General features: G+C 50.2%; 1 protein-coding gene across 1 annotated transcript in view; it reads left to right on the forward strand.

Annotated features, from left to right (window-relative positions):
* The window catches only part of CIB4 (calcium and integrin binding family member 4), a 91,882-nt gene that overhangs the window by 3,009 nt on the left and 66,474 nt on the right, over positions 1–22,399 (forward strand). The window contains exon 2 of the mRNA XM_060169874.1: positions 20,638–20,733. The gene's annotated coding sequence lies outside the window, so the exon portion shown is untranslated. The remainder of the gene's footprint in view (positions 1–20,637; positions 20,734–22,399) is intronic.

Below are 22,399 nucleotides of genomic sequence, written 5' to 3' on the forward strand. Positions count from 1 at the left end.
TGAGTGAAAGAGCTTTGGAAAAGGGAAAAAGCTCTCTTTAGGGGCAGGGCATTTATTATTAATAATGATAATGCTTGTTCTCACAGCACTTCAGAACTGAAAGGACCTTTAGAGATCATCTAGCCCAAGCTTCTCACATTACAGATGAGGAAACTGAGGCCCAAAGAGTAAGAAGGGTGCTGCCCAGGGTCCCAAAGCGAGTGGGAAGCCCAGGACCCACGTGCCGTGGCTGGGGTCTTTCCTATTATCTCTCATTATGTCTGAGGTCAGGACACCCACCAGCAGGGGAGCACAGTGCCCTTGGAGCCCAGGAGGGCAGCCTGGGTCTCCTCCTCCTGCCCCTCCTCCTTCCCTTCTTTTAAGGAGGGGGGACCAGTGGGTGTAATTGCATGGGTGCCACTCACGTTTTCTGAGTAACCCCCAGGACCTATAGGCAGGAATCGCATTGGCCAGCCCTCGACCTGGGTGGGATGGTGCCAAAGGCCTGGAAGCCTATTCTGCTCCCTTCTGTCCAGGACTTCCAGGACCTGCCTGTACCTCACCCCCACCCCCACCCCCCCATGGGGATGCCCCACCCTCTGCCCAAGGCCAAGTGTCAGAAAGCACCTCTGTCAACCCTGTCCGTTATAAACGATAAAAACTGCTCAGCTGTGGCTTCTCCAAATTCTTGTATTTTTTTTTAATCCATTGGTGACTCCAGGGGAGGAAGCTTTGGGCCAGTAAGAGAGAGATTTTTTTACATCCTTCAAATCATTATACTGGTCAGCTTCTGTGCGAGGATTTTCTGAAATCCTGTCCGGTACAGAGAACACAGGGTGGAGAGTTGGGAGGCCTGGGCTGGGGTCCTGGCTCTGCCACCGCTCTGCCACCTGCTTGCTGTGGGCCAGTCACTCCTCCCGGGGCCTCGGTTTGCACAGCCATAAATGGAGGGGTTTGGATCAGGGCATGTCTGTTCCCTTCATTTATAACACCTCATGACCTTCCCGGCCTGCTTCTGCTTCCCTAGTTCTTCCAAGAATCAGGTGAAAAGAGAGTATAGTCACTGCTTTTAAGACTTTAGTTTGTGAGGAAAAGGACACAGTCTGAGTCAGGATAAATGGTACAGAATTTAATTATCATTTGTTGCTGCATATTATGATGTATGAAGCATCATACACATAAGATTTTACAGGTTTTTTTAAATTGGAGTATGGTTGATTTACAATGTTGTATTAGTTTCAGGTGTACAGCAAAGTAAATCAGTTATACATATACATATATCCACTCTTTTTTACATTTTTTTCCCATATAGGTCATTACGGAGTATTGAGTAGAGTTCCCTGTGCTTATTTTCCAGTTTTATATTCCACTCCATTCCTCTCTAAGCTCTAGACACATCCAAGTACTTTTGTGCTTCACTCCTGGCTCATGTGGCTCCCATCAGCTGGGATGCTGATACCTCCTCAACCTCTCCATTTTCTATCTATCGAACTCCTATTCAGGCTTCAAGACCCAACTCAAAGGCCACACCCTCAATGAAGCATTCCCCAGTTGCCTCCAATCAGAACCACTGGCTCCTTTGGGCTTCCACAGCACCCTGTCCAAGCTTCAACTCAGTAGACACTCCCCCTGCCTCGCTGACCCTTTAATATTTGTCTCCCTCCCCGGCTCATTATTTTCTCCAGGCAGAGACCCTTCTTACTCATGGTACACCTCCCGCAGTGGGAGCACCGTGCTTTGCACATCAGAGTCGCCCCACATGTTTCCTCGGGTACTCAGTACACAGTGAAGACCTTAAAGCATCCTCACCTGCTGGGATAGAGACCAGCAGCGTCAGTGAGGCCAGGGACCCAGACAGCAAAGCCTGTGGGCAGAAAAACCTGGACAATCTTTTTCTGTGACACTTTGCAGATACTTCAAAGGCTGGAGCAAGCCCTGCCTCGTTTAGAAGAAGAGGATAAAGATAAATTTGAGAGTTTGAAGGCCTGAGAAAGTCAGTGGGGAGAGCACTGAACTGGGAGTCCAGGTCCAGGAGCTTTGGTTCCGGTGCTGCTGCCAACTACCAACTAGCTGGTGGACTCAAGGAGTCGCTTTGTCTTTCTGTGCCTCGATTTCCTTTTTTATAGGATGAAAGGGTGGGTTATCTTGAAAAGTCTCTTCTCACTCTGACATTCCGTGATGTTAACGACAGGCTTAGCCCTGTGATTAGCAATGCTCATTCTACAACAGCCAAGAATACGGTCTGACAGATGAGGGGCACAGAGGCCTCTCTGTCCCTCACTTTCTAGCCCCCCTTTATTGGCCAGTTTGGCTGGAAGATGGTGGCAGGAGGTGGTGAGGTAGAGGGAGAAAGGGCTGACCCCTAGTCAGACAAGCTGGGGTTCAAATCCTGATTCTATCAATTACTAGTTGGACCAGAGCCTGCCGTGAAATTCTGGTCCATCCTGGCTGGATGAGGCCATAAGCTCCTGGAGGGCAGGGATAGGGCCTTAGTCATCTCCACGCTCCACAACGCTTGATACAGCACCTGGCCCAGAAAGCGCTCTGGAAACACTCCTCCATTCGTTCCAGTAGCCCTGGCTGGGCTAGGTGGGCTGGCAGGGCCTGGAGCCCCTGGTTTGCTGTAGGAAGGAGTGTCCAGGGCCATCTCAACATCAAGCCAGGGGCAGGCCTGAGAAGGGGGAGGGCCCTGTGGGCCCAGGAGCTGCAGCAGAGAGGGAAGTGGCTGACACGGAGAGTTGCCCCAGGGATCCTGGCCTCCGAGGGCAGGTTGATTGGATTCAGGGCACTTAGGCTATGACTGAGGTGTTTCTTGGTGTGCCTCTGTAGGGAGAGACGTGGAGGATTAGTCTGGATTTACAGAGCATAACCAGTCCAGTGCAGCCGGCTTGCGTTTGTCAAGAGACACTATTTGTTTAACATCTCAAGCCCAAACCAAACACAAAAGGCAGCTGTTCACAAAGGAGAGGCTGTGCGAGCTGTTGGGGGAAGAGTGCTACCCCTGGAGGTGGACACCTGGCTCTGTTCTCAGTCCTGCCCCGATGGGCTGGGTGACAAGCTCACAACACAGACTTGGGTGTCCTGCTAGTGAGAGTGAGAACCAACCCGTCTTCATAGAGTTGCCATAGGGAACGGGCTTGCTCCCTTCGTTAGCAGAAAGCCTTAGTCCAAAGTCTGCACCTAGCTACCACATTGGACGGATCCCTTCCCATAGAGACGATCTCCTTGGTGGCCTCCCTCTCTGACTCTGAATACTGCGTGGAGATGAGCATCCTCGTGTGTGTCCTTAAGGACCTGCAGGGAATTTCCACGGGGATGCGTACCCAGAAGCGTCACAGTACTTATGCCCACTGCATGGCACTAAACGCCGCGGGGCTGTCCTCAGCGTGGCTGTCTTGGTTTTCACTCTCCCTGGCAGTGCATGAGTTGGTCTGCTTGCTCCTCACTGACACTGGTATGATCCACTTTTCTATTTTTGCCACTTGTATGTTTCACTATTTTCTACTAATTTCCCCCTTTCTCTCCCTTTCCCCTCCCCTACATTACTGGGGTCTTAGGCAGGCCAGCAGGTGATGACAAAGCGAGATCTGGGAGAAAACCAGCCGCTGTTCTCCAGCCCGGTGTGTGTGTGTGTGCGTGTGCGTGTGCGTGTGTGTGTTTGTGCGTGTGTGTGTGTGCGTGTGTGTGTGCGTGTGTGCGTGTGTGCGTATGTGTGTGTGTGTGTGTGTGTGTGTGTCTAAAGGAGGCTGTGAGCCTGAGACTTTCAGTTTCAGGCCTGATCTTTTTTCCCCCCTCTCTATCCGCCAACCCTTGTCAGTTTCCCCTCCACTCCCATTCTCCTCTGTGTTCGGCCAAGCTCACAGAATAATTAAAACTAGAGGAAACCTTAGACCAGGCAGTGCCGATGAGGAAACGGAGGCTTGGCAAGGGGAGTCCGCATCTCCAGGCCCCCTGGCTTGCTGGGCCGGAGCTGGGATTTGAGCCTAGCTATCCTGACCTCGAGGGCAAGGTAAGTGCGCTAGACTTTCCCCCTCACGTCACTAGAATCAAGTCCCTTCAGCCTGTCCTCAGTAGAGATTCCGGAGCCGCCATGACCCGTATTCTCTGACAAACGTGTTGCTGCTAAGGAAAAAAATGAGCCTGGAGATCTAGTCAACAGCCTCACAAATCTTGAGATCCTTCTTTGCAGGTTTATGGCTTCTGAGAAGCAAGCAGAGGCAGCCAGTTCTTAGCAACAAACACAATAATTATAATAGCACTTGCAATGATTAATCAGCCAGCGAGTATTGAGTGGTGCCTGTGAGCATGCATGGCAGCGTGTGTGTGTGTGTGTGTGTGTGTGTGTGTGTGTCCATCCGGGTGGGGGAGAGGGCAAGGGGGGTGACTTTATTCCCAGTGAGCAGGTTTTAGGTGTCCTTCCCTCAGTTGAGGGGCTGGGTCACAACCGTGGCACTCCTTGGGTAGAGTTGTGATCTGGCTAGAGCTGCAGCTGTTTCTGCCGGGAGAGGAGTCCTATCCTGTCGTCCTGGATGTTGGGGTCCTGACCATATACTGGGAGAGAGGAACGGATGAACAGAAGCCAGTTCTAGGCCTGTCAACCAGATTAACATGGGACTTCACCAACGTGATGTACATGGAAAAACCAAGGAACTTGGCATGTTCAGCCTGGAAAAAAGATGCAGAGGACATGTGAGCTGTCACACGGAGGAGGGATTCGCTTTGTTCTGGGTGGCCTAGGAGGGGCCGGTGATCTGTGTGGAAATGCTCCAGTAAAACAGCTTTCAGCTTAAAATAGATGGAGCGTTCTCTCTGCCTCTGCAGAAGCCATGGGCTGCCCAGATGTAATGAGCTCCTGGTCAATGAAGTTATGCAAGCACAGCCTGATTGATCGCTTGGGTTCAAGCTGTCTTGTTTTCTTTTTCATCTTTTTTTCCTTCCAGTTTTATTGAGATATAATTGACATACCACCCTATATAAGTTTAAGGTGTACACCGTAATGATTTGACTTACATGTATCATGAAATGATTACCACATTGAGTTTGGTTAACATTCATCATCTCGTATAGATACAAAATTCAAGAAAAAAAGATCTTTTTCCTTGTGATGAGAACTCTTAGGATTTATTCTCTTAACAATTTTCCTAGACAACGTACAGCAGTGTTCACTGTGTTCATCATGTTGCACGCTGCATCCCTAGTACTTATTTATCTTAGACCCAACTGGGGGTTTGTACCTTTGACTGCTTTCATCCGATACCCTCCCCCCCAACTCTGGTAACCACAAATCTGATCTCTTTTTCTACGGATTTGTCTGTTTGTTTGTGAAGTATGATTGACCTCCAACACTTTGTTAGTTCCTGGTGTACAACAAAGTGATTTGATATTTCTGTGCGTTACAAAATGATCACCACGGTAAGTCTAGTTACCATCTGTCACCATACAAAGGTATTACATTATTATTGACTATGTTCCACACACTGTACATTTCATACCCATGACTCACTTATTTTTTAACTGGAAGTTTGTACCTCTTAATCTCCCTCACCTATTTGGGGTTGAGGCTATTTTAGAAGGATCCAAAGAGCTAGTACAGTGCCTGGCACATAGCATCTGCAAGAAATGCCTTCTGACATGATTGCTAAAAGTACTGAGTGTGGGGGCTGGACTAGATGCACTCTGTGGTCCATTCATGGAGCATTTCCTCTGTGCCAGGCCCTTTGACCCTCCTGGAAATGCTATATAATGCTCTGGCCCCAGGAAGGGCTGTACCTGGAGCCCTTGCTGAGCCCTCACAGCACTGCTTTCTCCCAGCTCCCCCATCCCCACCCACCCAAGGTCCCCACACGTATACCCTACACCTCAATGCTTGCAGAAGCCCAATACTCACAGGTTGGAGTAAGGGCCTAGAGGCCCTAGGGCTCCAGCAAGGGAAATGAGCCTCCAGCAGGCTAATTACTGGAGCTGATTCTATTAAGTGGATAGCTTGCTCTAGGCAAAGCAATTACAGCTAATCAGCCCCTTGCAGCAGTCCAAAGGGACAGTCGTTTGAGCGAGACACATGCGTGACTAGGAGCATCAAAGCAGTCTGAGGCTCAGGCCTGGGCAGATTTGTCTCAGGCCAAAGGCTGCTCAGAAAGTGGTACCCCGGCCCCTTCCCTGGGCTGCCCAGATCTCAGGCCACTGCGGTGCTGCAGCTCCGTGGAAGCAGCACTGAATGGAAACTCAAAGACCTGTGTTGAGACTTGGCTCTGCCACCAAGGAGCTGAATTTCACTGGGGAGAGTGCCTCTCTGACCTGAGCCTCAGTTTCCCTGTCTGTCAAGTGAGTAGGATGGACTAGGGAAGAATCTAGTCCAAGCTTGAAACTGGAGTCCATCTCGATATTGTACTGTATACTTAGAAATGTCTAAGAGGGAAGATCTAACACTGTGTTCTTATAAAAAATAATAACAACAACAACAGGGGACTTCCCTGGTGGTCCAGTGGTAAAGAATCCACCTTCCAATGCAGGGGACTCGGGTTTGATCCCTGGTCGGGGAACTAAAATCCCACATGCTGCGGGGCAACTAAGCCCGCACGCCACAACTACTGAGCTCGCGTGCCTCAACTAGAGAGCCTGCGTGCTGCAAACTACATATCCCACGCCCTCTGGAGCCCGCCTGCCACAACTAGAGAGAGAAAAACCTGCACGCCACAATGAAAGATCCCACACGCCTCAACTAAGACCCGACACAGCCAAAAATAAAAATAAATAAATAAATAGAATAAAAATAAAAAATAAAATCTGTTAAAAATAATAATAGCAATAATAAATAAAGAGGTAGGAGGAAACTTTTGGAGGCGATGGACATGCTTACAACATAAATTGTCTTGATGGTTTCACAGGTGTATGTACACTTATCTCCAAATGCAACAAGTTTTATACATTAAATATGTACAGTTTTTTGTATGTCAATCATGTCTCAATGAAATGGTTTTAATTTAAAAAAAACAAAAGCAGAGATGTTAGTCTATCTAGTCCATCTGGTTTGGATTCTAGTCCAGGCTAAAATGACCTGACCAGCTAGAGAAGAACTTTTTGAAATCCTCAAACATGGAAATATATGCTGCAGGATCTAATTATTCAGGCTATTAAAAAAAACCTGAAATAATGTATTTTTAAAAATTACGAATGCCCTCCTGGAATTTTTTTCCTCTAGAAATTTAATGAAATGTGTGTTCCCTCAAAAACAGACAAGGTTTTTTTGACCATGATTTAGTGGCTTCCAGATTCTTTGAGGAAGTTGGGTCATGTTAGTGGGGGAAGGAACGGGAGAGGAGGTCCCTGGAAGTGAGGGGGTAATGAGCCAGATGGAGACAGGAGAGTCACTGGGCCATGGCAGTGTCTGTTCTACCTGTGCTGGTTCCTTTCCCAGAGGAAGAACTCCCTGAAAGATTCTTGGATGCTGTCAGAACGCTGAGGAGGAATTTATTTATTTATTCATTTATTTTAAAATTTTTAAATTTTATATTGAAGTGTAGTTGATTAACAATGTTGTGTTAGTTTCAGGTGTACAGCAGAGTGATTCAGTTATACATATACATGTATCTATTCTTTTTCAAATTGTTTTCCCATTTAGGTTATTACAGAATATCTAGCAGAGTTCCCTGTGCTATATGCTAGGTCCTTGTTGGTTTTCTATTTTAAATATAGTAGTGTGTACATGTCAATCCCAAACTCTCAGTTTATCCCTCCCCCACCACCTTTCCCCTTTGGTAACCATAAGCTTGTTTTCTAAATCTGTGAATCTGTTTCTGTTTTGTAAATAAGTTCATTTGTAGCATTTTTTTTTAGATTCTGCCTAAACGTGATATCATATGATATTTGTCTTCACTTAGTATGATAATCTCCAGGTCCACCCATGTTGCTGCAAATGGCCTTATTTCATTCTTTTTAATGGCTAAGTAATATTCCATTGTATATACGACCACATCTTCTTTACCATTCATCTGCCAATGGACATTTAGGTTGCTTCCATGTCTTAGCTATTGTCAATAGTGCTGCTATGAACATTAGGGGTGCATGTATCTTTTCAAACCATGGTTTTCCCTGGATATATGCCCAGGAGTGGGATTACTGGATCATATACTAGCTCTATTTTTAGTTTATAAAGGAGCCTCCACAGTGGCTGTATCAATTTACATTCCCACCAACAGTGTAGGAGGGTTCCCTTTTCTCCACACCCTCTCCAAGACCACTGAAGAGGAATTGAAACATCAGTCTCTCCCAGCACTGAAATTCTAAGATTCTGGGTTGGTACTAAGCAAATGACGTGACCCAAACTCACCATGTGGGCAGCCTAGTGGAGGAGGCCAGAAGCCAGCAGACCTCAGCAGCAACCAGCTGTGAGAGCTGGGTAAGCCATGGCCCCTCTGTGAGCCTCAGCTTCCTCCTGTACAGCAGAGAAGGATGAGAGCCATCTCCACTGTAGCCTCCCTCACACAGTGGTTGAGGGATTCCAAGTGAGATGATGAATGTGAAACTAAGACTAATTAATTAATTCTATTAAAAGGTGAGAATGTAAACTATTAAAAAGCTTCTGTACAGCAAAGGAAACCATCAATAAAATGAAAAGGCAACCTACAAAACAAGAGAAGATATTTGCAAATCATATATCTGATAAGGGGTCAACGCTCAAAATAGTTAAAGAACTCATACAACTCAATAAAAAGACCAAACCATTTAATTAAAATATAGGCAGAGGATCTGAATAGACATTATTCCAAAGAAGACCTACAAAGGGTCAGCAGGTACACGAAAAGATGCTCAACATCACTAATCACCAGGGAAATGCAAATCAAACCCACAGTGACCTATCACCTCACACCTGTTAGAACGACTATTATCAAAAAGACAAGAGATAATGAGCGTTGGTGAGGATGTAGAGAAAAGGGAACCCTTGTGCGCTGTTGGCGGGAATGTAAATTGGTGCAGCCACTGTGGAAAAACTGTGTGGAGCCTCCTCAAAAACATTAAAATAGAACTGCCATCTGATCCAGCAATTCCACTTCTGGGTACTAATCTGGAGGAAATAGAATCACTATCTCAAAAGAGTATCTGCACACCCATATTCATTGCAGCATTATTTCCAATAGCCAAGATTTGGAAACCCACTAAGCGTCCATTGATGGATAAAGGGATAAAGAAAATGTGGTATATGTACAATGGAATATTATTCAGATATTAAAAAGAAGGAAACCCTGCCATTTGTGGCAACATGGACAGAACGTGAGAGCATTATGCTAAGTGAAATAAGCCAGACAGTGAAAGACAAATGCCGTATGACCTCACTTACATGTAGAATCTTACAAAAACTGAACTCATAGACACAGAGAACAGATTGGTGGTTGTCCAAGGCAGGGGGTGAGAGGTGGTTGAAATGGGTGAAGTGGTCAGAGGGTACAAACTTCCCGTTGTGAGTCCTGCGGGTCTAATGTATAGTTAACAACACTCTATATTTGAAAGTTGTTAAGAGAGTAGATATTAAAAGTTCTCATAACAAGGAAAAAAATGATAACTATGTACGGTGATGGGTGTCAACAAAACTTATTTAATAATATGTACACATATAAAATCATTATATGTAATACGTTATTACATGTCAATTATATCTCAATTTTTTAAAAAAAGAAAAAAAGAGTGTTCTTATTAACAACAGCTGGGACCCAGGTCGCCCTCTCTAATCCAGCCCTTCTCTTTTTTGATTTTCATGACTGTAGCTTTCAGAGCAGGGTGGCCTTGCTGGAGCAGAGCGTGGGGGCCACCTGACTGCCAGCTTTCCCTGACCTTGGTGATCTCAGATGGCTGGAGCCCATGTAATCAGACCAAAGCCTTGGTCTGTCCTCAAAGAGGAGCCCTGGCGCTGAATGGCAACCAGTGGCCTTGCTGGGCCATGCATAGCCTTTGGGCATTTGATGGGGGGAGGAGAAGCAACCTTGATTCAGATGCTGGGCTTGAGGAGAGCCGATTCCCGCTGGATCATACTGGCAGGAAAGAGGAGGGAGGTGGGATGCAGGGGGAGGGGGCACCAAGCAGGCCTGGATTGCCCTGCTCATCAGCGCCCCACATTAGTCACTTGCCAGAAGAGAGGGTATGAGGAAGAAGCCACTTTATTCCCCATACTATCCTGAGAGTGGTGGGAGGGAGGGCTGTACTGGGAGGTTACTGGAAAGCCTGGAGTGCCAGCAGAAGAAATCTGCACGGCTGGATGGAGGCAGTGGGAGAGCGTGAAAGGTGCTCGGCCAGGGCTATTCCAAAGAGACCGTGGCCCTCAGAGCCAAGCCCGTGGCCCTCGGCCTGGGCTCCTGCCTTGTGTGATCTGCCCAGTCTGCCTCTCTAGCCTCATCCCCCTTGCTCCGCTTAGGGCTCTTTGCACCAGCCATTCTGTAACCTTCGCAGTCTCTCCACATGTTCCAGGCTCCTTCTTGCTTTTCTGCCAGAAACGCACATTGTGCCAGGTACAAATATAATTACACTTAGTGCTGCCTTTGGAATGGCAGCATTCCCACTTTACAGATGAGAAAACTGAGGCTCACAGCGGAGCAAATGGGCTAAGCTCTTACAGGTAAATAGATGACAGTTCCAATATTCAACCCAGATCAGTCTGACTCCAAAGTCTGTGCTTTCACTCTTCTGCCACACTCCCTCGCTAGAAAATGATTGAGGGCAGAGCCAAGCTGCAACAGGGGAATAGAGCAAAAGGTGCTGTCCACACAGAACCTGGCGCACAGCTAGAGCTTCAAAAATACTGGTTGTGTGAATGAATGAGCAGCTCAGAGAGGAAGGCTGTAGGAAGGGCTAGGACACAGACCCTGGGCTTGTTCCAGAAGGGACAGATGCTTGACTTTGACTAGGAAACAGGGCAGAACTGTGGGTGAGGCCAAGTGACTCCGGCTTGCAAAGGGACTGGGAGACAGGACTGTCATGAACAAGCTGGGCTCAGTGACTGATCCGAGGTGGAGAGGAAAGAGGAGGCCAGGTTGTCCACGGCCCGCCCTAGCATGGTGCTCCAGCAACCAGCCCAGGCAGGGACTCAGAAGGGTCTCCACGGCCGTGCACAGATTGCAGGATACCTTCGAGTCTCTGAGCTAGGTGTCTGGGAGAACTAGCACACCGAGCAATCCGAAGGGGAATGGACCATCCACCCACGTGGACAGGGGGTGGTCCTGGTGCTGGGTCACCATGGGAAGGCACAGGTGGGTACCTGGGCTCTGTGCTGCGTGGATGTCCGATGACCCAGAGATCGTACAGTCCAGTGGTCCACGGAACCCACAGTCCATCGGGGAGATGGAGATCAGCTGGAAGGCAGTGCTCAGGCGGAAGGGCACTGCGCCGTCAGGGAGATGGAAAAAGTGATGTCGTTGAGGAACAATGTGGCCAAAGGAATGAGCTGTAACTTGCTGGATCCAAAAGGACAAACGGGAAAACTACTGCCAGAGGCCCAGGGGTGTCTGATGATGGCCTGACACGGCCCTGGGGGAGGGATTGACCCCCAGTCCAGAGGCCAGAAGGGAGTCACCCCATAGGCTCTGTGGACCTTTTCTGCCCCCCGCAACATCTTGTCAAACAAACCCTCTGGTCTCTTAATAAGGATTGAGGAATTGAGTCAGAACAGAACTCCTGGCCAGAGAACTCTACCCTGTTTCAATGGAGTGGGTCTAAGGATGCAGTCGTGAGGCAGAGGAAAGAGCACAGGTTCTGGGGTCAGCGTCCCTGGGTGGGTCCTGCTCTGCCCAGCTGTGTGACCCACCTTCTTAAAATGTGTTGGCAGGATTAGGTGAGATAGGGGAAGCACCAGTCCTTAAGTCAGGACTGGCATGTCTCAGTGCTTCTTTCCTTTCCCTCTGTTCCCTACTTCCCGGGTAAGAGCTGGGGAAAACCAACCCTGCACCATAGCTTAGGGAAGAAGCCAGCCCTGAGGCTTAGGTGATCTGGTCAGGAAAAGGGGCTTCCTGGTCTAGCATGGGTTGCGTGGGCTGTGGATGGACTGAGCTGATTAGAGGCAGGCAAGACACTCAGCAGAGATTCAGGAGAAATTTAGAATCTTGAAATGAGTGTCACAGGAAATGTGTGTGTGTGTGTGTGTGTGTGTGTGTATTGTGTGGAGTTGTGGTGGAAGTCATCTGGTCGAAATTCCCACTCTACAAGTGAGGAAACAGAGGCCCAGGGAAGGGAAGGGTCAAGGGCATGCAACATGATGATGGTACTTGGTTCTTGATTGAGTTCTAGTCCCATTGCTGAGTTTCCTAGTAAGAAAGATCTCTGACTAGCAAAGAAATAATGGGGTTCCAGGCAATGGCCAAGGTACCAGACTTGAGCAGAGGTATTTGTGTTGACCTTGGGAATCTGGAGGAACTGGAACTTGATTTTTATTGTAGTCAAAATTGTTGAGAACCCAGTTAGCCCTGGGTAGGGCTCCGGCTCACCTGCTACCCTGTGAGGCCCAGCCGTCTGCAGAGGGGTGTTCTCTCCTGGAAGCTTGGGACCAGGGAGCTTCAGGGTCTGATGGACTAGGATTCCTGGAGGTGGCTGATCTCCAAGGGTTTGACTGGGGCACACAGATGGCCACGCCAAGGCTTCTGTCCACCCACCAATGGTGAACCCAGAAATATGTTGTCCTCTTTGCCCCAAAACTCAGCTTTAAGAGCACATCCAGTGCATGTGTGGTCCCACTGTCATCTCCATTTTTCCAAGGAGGAAGGATGGCTCCAAAGTCCACCCAGACGGTAAGTGGGGGAGGTGGGACTTCTGGGTTTTCAGACACACTATGGTCTCTGCATCTGCCTCTTCTGTCCGCGCACACCTCACTCAGGGCCTGTGATTCTCCTCAGCTGCCAGGTCAGTTCCCCTGAACACCTTCAACTGTAAGTCCTGTTTCTCACCTCCTGTGTCTGAGCCCTTTCACTCTCAGGCTGGACCAACCTTCTCCACCAGGTCGGGGGAGGGATGCAGAAAGGGAAGCCTGGTGCCCCTGTACAGAGAGGGAAATGAGGCACGGGGCTGGCCTGAGCCAATGTCAGGATCCAAGCTTCCCTGTCCACAGGTCCAGTAAGGGAGGCCCAGAGCTGCAGGGAAAGGCAGAGAAACACCACTGTTTTCTTAAGCTCCCAGCTGGGTCTGAGAACACCAAATCCTCTTTGAAAAAATAGAAAAGGGATTTAAAAAAAATCAAGATATTAACCTTCTGAAACTGGATACTCCCCTCCATGTAGAGATCAACTTCTTTTCTAAGCATTTTTTTTTTCATTTCTATAAACATCTTAATTCAGGCCGACATCACGGCCAGCCTGGATTATGGATGGATGGAGAGACGGATGGCCTCGTCTCAGCCGCACAGGCATATGTGTGTGACGTGCGTGTGCGCGCACACGCACATACAAACACCTGGAACAGCAGAGAGAACATTGGTCGAGGAGCCGAAGATCTGGGCTTTATTTTCAGCTCTGCTGCTGAACCCTGGACCTCAGTTTTCTCATCTATAAAAGGGGTGGCTGGACCAGCCAGGTTTCTAAGACTCCTTCTCCCCCCCCCCCACTTTCTGGCACTGCCCAGCAGTGTAGGTTGGCCGCCTTGCTTCTCAAGGACCCTGCCTGTTTCTCCCGGAACTTCTCTGACAGTCTTCAGGCCTGAACAGCATGCAGGGGGAAGGAGGGGGGAGGGAAAGCATGCATTCCAGTTCTGTGTGGGACCAGGGCTGCTTTTATGGTTATCTCAGCTCTGCTGTAAATGTAAAGTCACATGTAAAACACCCAGCACGTGATCTGAGCACACCAGAGGTGCTTCCCAAAGTCTGTCCTTTCCCCTTTCACCTCCTTTTCTTAGTTCACCTGGAGGCTTATCCCTATCTGAGGCCCGGTTCCCTTCATCAACCTCAGTCAATGGAGAAGGCACGTCATTTTTGTCTTCTAGCTTCAGGTTCCCCTCAGCCTGTGTCACATGGCTCCAGTATGAACTCTTGAATGTTTCCCATCACTTTTAGGATGAAGACCTGGCCCCTCGGTGTGGCCTGCAGGGGGGTCTTGCGGATCCGTACCCCCTACTGCTCCAGCCTGGCCTGGCAGTCCACTTACCCTGCCCCTCTGGGCTTTTGGATCCTTCTCTCAGGTCCCCAATTTGTCATGCTCCTTCCATCTTGGCCTCCTCACGAACCCTACCTCTGTCCGGGCTCGCCCCTGTGTCTACCTGGCGCACACCTGCTCTTCTGACAGTCCCTTCCCCAGGAAGTCCTCCTTGATCCCAGGGAGGTTAGGCCCCTCATGCCGTGGTCCTCTCCTTCCCAATGACAAAACACCATCATAATGAAAAGACCAGCTGTACCTCAAGTATTTGATGTCTGTCTCCCCCACTGGACCGTAAACTCCAGGAGGGCAGGGGCAGGTCGGTGTGTCTGTTTGGTTCAACACTGTCTCCCCAGCACCTGCTCAGTGTCTGAATTCCATAGTAAATGAATGAGTCTAAATGAGTCTAAAATTGCTCTCTTTAAACACACCTGAAACCCTGCTCAGCACCTTCCATGAAGTCCAGGCAGAACATTCCCTAAAATAACTTCACTCTTCACTCACTCTGACCTCCCCTAAAGGTCCCCTCTTTTCCTTCCTGATGCCACATACTCTCAAAACCTCAAGTTTCTTTTTAAACATACCACCAGCCCAATCAAGCAACACTTTTCGTATCCATATTTCAGTTCCTTCCACCTTCTGACAAGCCCAATCATTTCCAAACCTTGATTATGTTCTGGTTCTTGAGGCTGCAGCCAGCTGTGGTTATTCTCAACTCTCGTTGTCACGGGGGAGGAGGGTAGATGTGCGTAGCCCTGACTCATCGAGGACCGGGAGAGCGGCGCTGAGCGTCCTAGCCTTGGGTAGGGGTGGGCCACAGCAGTGGTCTGGTTCCGGCTAGAGCAGAGGTTATGTGAATCCCCATTCGACTGTCATTTTGGCCAGTGTTCCTCAAAGGATGCTTATAGAACAATGGTGTCTTGAGATGTTTTGCAAAAGAAAAAGTCCTGCGCTCCAACGTGTTTGGGAAATTCTAAGCATCACTCAGCGTTAGCTTTTGTTTGCAAGCATCAGAAGCCAGCTCTGCTAATTTAAGCTTAAAAGGGATTTATTCTAAGGATCTTGGGCAGCTCAAAGAATCTCCTGCAGGGTAAGAAAACCAAGGGCAGAGCAGCCAGGGACAATGCCCAAAGTCATATTGTATGCCTGGCCCCAGGAAGCCCCACTGCTGCCGCCGCTGAACTAGTGCTTTATACTTGTGCCACTGGCTCCACCAGCCCTGGAAGCCGCTTCTAGAACTGCCACCACTGAAGCCTCTGAAAACAGATGGTGGCTGCTGCCACCATTGCTGCCACGACTCACATCAGAGTAGAACCTACATATTCTGGGCTTCCTTGCATCACGGTCTAGGGGTAGAGTGAGGTCATGTGCCCGCGCCCTAGCTCAAGAGAGGCGGGGACAATGTGAATTTCACATTACACGTTCAGCTTCTGTACTGGGAGGCAGCCTCTGCTTCAGCAGACAGGGGAAACCCTTAAACATAGGAAAGGGGGGCAGGTGCTGATTGGCCCAAAATGACAACTGTTCTCTGCACTGTGGGCCCTGGACACCTGCCCTGGGAGTGCGCCGTGCTCTAGCACAGGGTCTACCAGTCTTAGTACTGTTGACGTTTGGACCAGACACTTCTTTGTAGTGGGCTATCCCGGGCATTGTGGGATGTTTAGCATCCAGGCCTCCATCCACCACATACCAGTAGCACCCCTCCAGTTGTGAAAGCTAAAAACGTCTCAGTACATTGCCACATGTGCGCTGGGGGTGAATTTGCCCCTGGCTGAGAACAACTGCTCTAGGAGATGTGTAGGAAATGTGTAATATGTCTGAGGAAGTAAGATTGATTTAACCCGGTTCCCCAAGCTTATTTGACCATGGAGACGTTTTTTTTTCTCTAACTCTCTTTGGCTCTATTTCACAGATCTTCTTCGGGAAATGCTGAGTTTATAACTGGGGCCCTCTCTCTTCATGTTTCATGGAGGTAGGAGGTTGCACAAGCCAAATGGCACTCCAGGTCTCCCTGTCACCCCCTTCCCATTTGTCAACCTCCCTAGACAAGGCTGAGGCTCCTTGAGGTCCAGCTTTGCGAGGACCCACTCTCTGGGGAGTTAGTTGTGACTTTAGGAAACATTCCCAGGGTCCCAGGGAGGGGTCTGCAGAATGCCATTCAACGTAGAGAGTCAGTCTTTTCCCCTTGGCTGTGAACCTGCCCTGCAGGCAAAGCGATTGCTCTGACCACCAGGCACACTGCCCCGGGGATACACCTCTGCCTGTGGCGGCCCCCTGGAGCCCCTGCACTGTTGACAAAGATCCCACAAGATTCAGGCTCGGGACTTCCCTGGTGGTCCAGAGGTTAAGACTCCGTGCTCCCAAAGCAGGGGGCCTAGGTTCCATCCCTGGTCAGGGAACTAGATCCTGCATGCCGCAGCTAAGACCTGGTACAGCCAAATAAACAAATAAATAGTAAAAAAAAAAGAAAAGATTCAGGCTCAAGAACGGCTAGTCTCCAGTATGTGGGCCCAGCCTCCCAGTCTGTATTCCCCACACGTCCACCACGTCAAGGCCCAAGGAATGCCCTGGACACAAGGCCAAGTCTGCCCCAACCCAGGAAATACCCTCATCCCCGCGATGCTGGATGGGGTCACAGGTCCTAGAAGGGTGGGGCCGCTGCCCACTGGCCTTACCTCTGGGAAGGAGCTTTTGGAGCTGCTGCAGGCTGGGAAAAGGAGCGCGGGGAAGCAGGTGTCCTGGGCAGCTCAGCTGCCCGTTCTGGAGGCTTCTGTGATCCAGCAGTTTTCCCATACGGATGGCTCTGCTCCTGCAGGCAGCTTCACATTTGGCGCTCCCTCACGTGGCTTAGAGCGTCTCTCGCTGACCTTGACTCTTAACCTTGGGAAACTGGGACTATGGAAGTATAATAGTGTCAGGGTTAGACAAACCTGTGTTTGATCTCGGTCGCACCACTTAACGGTGGAGTGATCTTGGCCAGGTCACCCTTATTTAGGAACTTTAATTTCATCATCCGTGTAGATTTTTAAAAAGCACTTTTCCTGCTCCTACATTTGATAATTCTAGATTTTAGGCACTAACAGGTGGCTTCTGGCTGAGTCTCACTGAAGCCTCCCTGAGAGTTTAGGGACTCATGTTCTGGACCACAGGGCGCATCTTCATGGGGCAGGGGAGACAACGGGAATGAAAAAACAAAGGCTTAAAAGTGCCTTGGATCCTGACCAGCCAGAGGATGCGCGAATGGAAAATTCCTGCTGTGTGTCAGAGGCCCACCTGGCCCGGGTGACAGCCAGCGAGCCAGACACACAGGCCCCACTGCGTGTTTAGACAGCACTTTTCCTGCCCTGGCCAGAGTTCACCCTGCCCCCCACCAATGCTCATCCTGGGAAGTGGGGAGGGGCGGGGGTCCTCACCCGGGCCCAGAAAGTCTTCCTGTGTATTAATATCTGAGCAGGGGCTGGGGAGTGGTAGCGTGAGCTGTAATAGGAAGAATGAGCAACAGGAAGCCCAGGTTTGGCCTAGTCTGCCCGGAACCCATCTCTGTGACCTAGTCCAGGACGCAGGGTCCTCATCTGTGGTGTGTGGGTTGGACAGGGAGGTCTGCAGCGTCCTCATCAGCCCTGACATTCCACTGGCGGAGGCCTACATTCTCTCAGAGATTCCGCATCTGCCTTGGGAGAGGCCAAGCCCCTTTCAGGGGCAGGATCTGGGGGCAGCTCTCAGAAGCTTCCCTCAGCCTTAAGCTCACCATGTGAGCTTAAGGAAGTCAGCCAAGCCATTGTCGGGAGCTGTGGGATCGCCAGCTTTGCCAGCACTCTCAGTGCCCACCGAGGTTTGCAGGTGATCCCTGGGGGGCAGGCTCTGGGTGAGTGTAATGAAATGGACTCACTCCACCCAAAGATGGGGGCCAAAGGGGTGAGGGGCAAGAGGAGCCCTGAGCCAGGGGGGCAGTGCTTGTCCAACACCGTGTGGGGGAGAGGCCCTGGATCTGGAAATGCTCCGGGGACCAGGCCCCATGCTCTAGTGTGGCCCAGGAATGTCATTGGGCTGCACCATGGCCAGGATGCAGTGGCCCTCAGACTTTGCACACATCCCACGCTCATAGCCTCAGCTGTATAGGGGTCCAGGGCCAAGCTGGGGCAGCCAAGTGCAGGTGGGGGCATTCAGAGCCCACATTACGGTTGAATACATTGGCCAAGGCTGACCTGCATGTTCCTGACTCTTGGGATTTTGCTTGGCAAGTTGGGTCTATGGGTTGGATTAGTTCTGAGAGCCGACAAGGCTTCCCTGGTCTGGGATAATGGTTAATTCACCGGAGTCAAAGCAACTTGGTCTACTGGACACCCTCCCTTGAATCTCTTCTCAGCTCAGGTTCCCACAGAGAGAAAATCCCTCTCATTACCTTTTACCTCTCCCCTGGATGCAAAGAAAATGTGACACATTTCCACCCAAGGACACCACTGCTTCTGAACTCTGCCCATCCCTAGACTGTCTCTGCCCAGACCACCCTTCAGGCAAATACTTAAAGGAAAGTACTGGAATGACACCACAGACAAGCCAGAGCAAGGACAACCCTGGCCCAGACAACGAGTCACTCTGCCTAGCTGCTTGGACCAGCCCACTGGAGAGGGCTTCCAGGCCTCATCCTGGCCTACCATTCCCCTCCTTCCCTCCGTCCTTCTGTCTAAGGCCAGAGCCGAGCTCCCCTAGTCACTCAGAAGGAATGGTCTCTTTCTCAATCCTAGTCAGCCCCTCAGCGCCAGGGCACACCCGCCCTCTCTGAAGCCCCAGCTGCCGGCACTGCCAGAGACTTACTCCAGGGAAGCTGCCTGCACCTCACCCCCGCCCTACCCCAGGTCAGTTTCACGACCCCTTCCACTCAGGCAATCCCTTCTCCTACGTTTTGTTTCCTTCAGCCTGTGTTTTTTCCCTCTGATTCCTTATATGTGCTCCCAGCGATTCGGGTCACCCAGAAATCTCTTTCTTGCCTCTTGTGGGACCAGGGTCCACATCACAACGTGCCTCTCTGAAATTCAAGGATGCTCCAGGGTGGGGATAGATGGAAGTGCATACACACACGTGTGTGTGTGTGTGTGTGTGTGTGTGTGTGTGTGAATGCACGTGATTTGGGCATAAGCTCGGTCTGCACAGAGTACAATGTCTTCCTCTTACAAAGGTGATGATAGACTGCTCCCACCTTCCACGTCAGCCAGGCCAGGTGAGGGCAGGTTCTGAGAGGTCAGCTGACCTCCCTTCTGGGTCATGCCACAGAGCAGGGCATGGTTTCCAGGAGCCTGAGCCCCACCTCAGATCTCTTTCCACCCCGCGCTGCTTGGGTGCTAAGAGAGGGAGGTGTGAGCCCAAATATCGTTAGTGAGGGGTGGTGTTGGAAGGCAGCTTGACCCTGGGGAGGGGTCAAGTGGGGTATGGGATGATGTGTGGAAATGATCACCAGGGGAGTCACTCACTTTTCCAGAGTGTTCCTTTGGTCCCACAGCTCAGGATGCATCCTGATTTATGAGGCGCAGGATTCCAGCAGCTCTGGGAAGGGTTCTGGTTTCTGCCCAGTCTAAGCTCTGAGGAGAGGCAGAAGGGAGGGCCTGGCACTGGAATGTTAGGAGTTAGGAAGCTGAGGGGGCGGAGCCTGGTAGGACTCAAGCAGGAGCCCGCCGAGGATGAAGGATGCTTCCACCTGCCTTTGGCTACAGACCCTCAAGCCAAAGGTGGAGGAGGTGAGCCCCTAGTCTGGGGGAGGCAGGTCCTCAGAGCAGATAGGCTCCCTGGATGAGCAGCAACTCCCTGTCGGCTCCCTCGCGGGGCTGGCTGCTTCTGCTCTGAGACTGAGCTGTTCTGTCACAAAGCACAGCAGTGTTTGTCCGAGCCACAGAGAAAAGGTGTACACTGTGCATTTGCTTCCATTTCACAGATGAGGAGACTGAGGCCTTAGGTTAAGAGAAGCTAAGTGCTGCCAGGTCTCACAGCTATAAGGTGGTTGAGCCAGGCTGCAAACTGACACCTTCTAATTCTACGTCCAGTCTCTTTCCATGAGCACAGACATCCCCTAGCTGCGCGGAGCACTGGTGTGGCACAGGGGAAGGGGCAGTGAGTCTGCAGGCAAGCAAGCCCAGCTTCCAATCCCACCCCTGCTAGTATTGAGTGTGTGAACTGGGGCATGTTGCCAAAGCTCAGTTTTCTCATAAATGAAGCGGATGTAATCAGGGATGCATGGAGCTGGCTCGTTCTAGCTCCCAAAAGCCAATTGTGTGTATTTCTTTTCAATTCCTCATTCAGTCATATGAAGCTGGTTAGCTTGAAAAGGGCCACAGCAGAATATTTACACCAAAGAAATGAGAAAACCTGCAGGTCAGGTCTTTGCTCCCCAGAGGGTCAGTTGTCATCCCTGGGGACAATTCTCACCCTACAGGACTAAGGAGTGAATCAGACAGTCTGTCAAGTTCTTACCACCATGTCTGGATTGGAGCAAATACTCACAAATGACCGGCAAAGGTAAAGGTTTTATCTTTTCTTCATCCTTATCATGTTTTATCCCTTTATTCACCAGGAGAGTAATCTGGGCAAGAGGAATTTTCTTCCATCATATCAGTGAAGACATTGAGGCCCCGAGGGACCAGGTGACTGAGCGCAGAGGGGGTAAGAGGTAAGCCTGGATTTGAACCCAGGTATTCATGCTCCTCATTCTGGGCCCTGGCCACTACTCTTGGCTGCCTTCCTGCACCAGACAATTTAAAGTCTCAGAAATATGGGGATCCTAGAGCCAGAAAGAATGTTGGAGATCATCTGTTGACAGTTCAGGTCCCTCATGTCACAGATGAGGAAACAGAGGCCTGGAGAAGGAAGGACCTACCCAAGGTCACTCCACCAGTTATGGCTCACTTGGAATTAGGATCCCAGATCTCTGGATTCCCCATCCAGATCTCTCTCCACTGGACCAAGCTGCCTTGAGACCCCTGAACTGGGGTGGGATTATCCTACCCAGACAACACGGCTGATGCCCAGTATGAAGGGAACAGGACGGCTGTTAGGGAGACTGCCATATTTCCATTCCGGGGAGAGGGGATGTAAAAATAATGTTATTTGTTCTGCCTACACCACCAAGTTATGTGAAACTGTCCTGTACATGCTGAAGGACTTACAAATATAAGTTAGTGACATTATGTCAATCAGCAAACATTTATGAACCAGAGGCTCCCACAGGCAGACTTTGGGCCTCTGGGGGCAATAGAGCACTGGCACTGATGGGCCAGGGCTGGACTATAATCCCCATGGCCCTGCTCATGTCCTCCTTTCCTCCCTCCCTCTCTCTCTCCCTCCCTTCCTTCCTTCCTCCCTCCCTCCCTCTGTTCCTTCCTTCCTTTCTCCCTTCCTCTCTCTCTTCTTTCCTTCCTCCCTCCCTCTCTTCCTTCTTTTCATTTAATAAATATTCACAGATTGCTAGCCTTCTGCCAGGGCCCCACTTGGTGCTAGGGAAGCAAAGATGAATAAGGCAAAGTCTTACCCTAAAGCGTTTCACAGAAGAGAAAAAGGAAACAAACATGAGATAGAGCCACCAGGAACCCGTCCAGGGGCCAGAGGGGCTCCAGGCGCATTGCGTTGGTCAGTTGTGTGTGTGTATGTGGGAGGGGTTGGTAGGGAGAAAGGACATTTCTTTGCAAAAGAAGCACTGAGGAGGTGTGAAATAGCCTGGAAGTTTCTGGAAATGACAAACATGGGCTTGGGTTTACAGTATAAGCTTTGGTCCGGAGTCACACAGGCAGAGTTTGGAAGCCTGGCTGTGCTGTGCACTGTGTCACCTAGGCAAGTTTCCTCATTTGTAAAATGGTGTGATAATTTTTACCTCACTGGGTCATTGTGAGGAGTCACTGAGATCATTTATTCAGCAAGATATCTTCTGGGTGCCTACCACGTGCCGGGCACCTTTCTAGGCATGAGCGGGCGCAGGGAATAAAATAGGTCAGGTCCCTGCCCTCACGGAGCCCATATTCTTGTGGAAGGGGACAAACAGCGAACAAATACAAACATAGCATGGTGTCAAGTTCCTGTAAGTGACTGAAACTAGTAAAGAAGGTGTTTGGGGGCGGTCCCTGGGGTGCAGCTCCCAAGGTGAGGATTTGTGAATGGTGTGGTCTCAGGGGGAACAGTGGACGAAGGGAGGACACAGACAAAGTCCCACACGGGCAGCCGCAGCCTGGCCTCTCTGGGGCTCTGGAGTGTAAGCTGTGCTGGGAGGGGTCCCAGCCTAGACGAGGGGGAGATGCTGTGAGTTAGTATGTGCTTAGGGGAGTGTCTGGTGCACTCCTTAGCCA

Source organism: Lagenorhynchus albirostris, chromosome 13, assembly GCF_949774975.1.
Source record: "Lagenorhynchus albirostris chromosome 13, mLagAlb1.1, whole genome shotgun sequence".
NCBI classification, from domain to species: Eukaryota; Metazoa; Chordata; class Mammalia; order Artiodactyla; family Delphinidae; genus Lagenorhynchus; species Lagenorhynchus albirostris.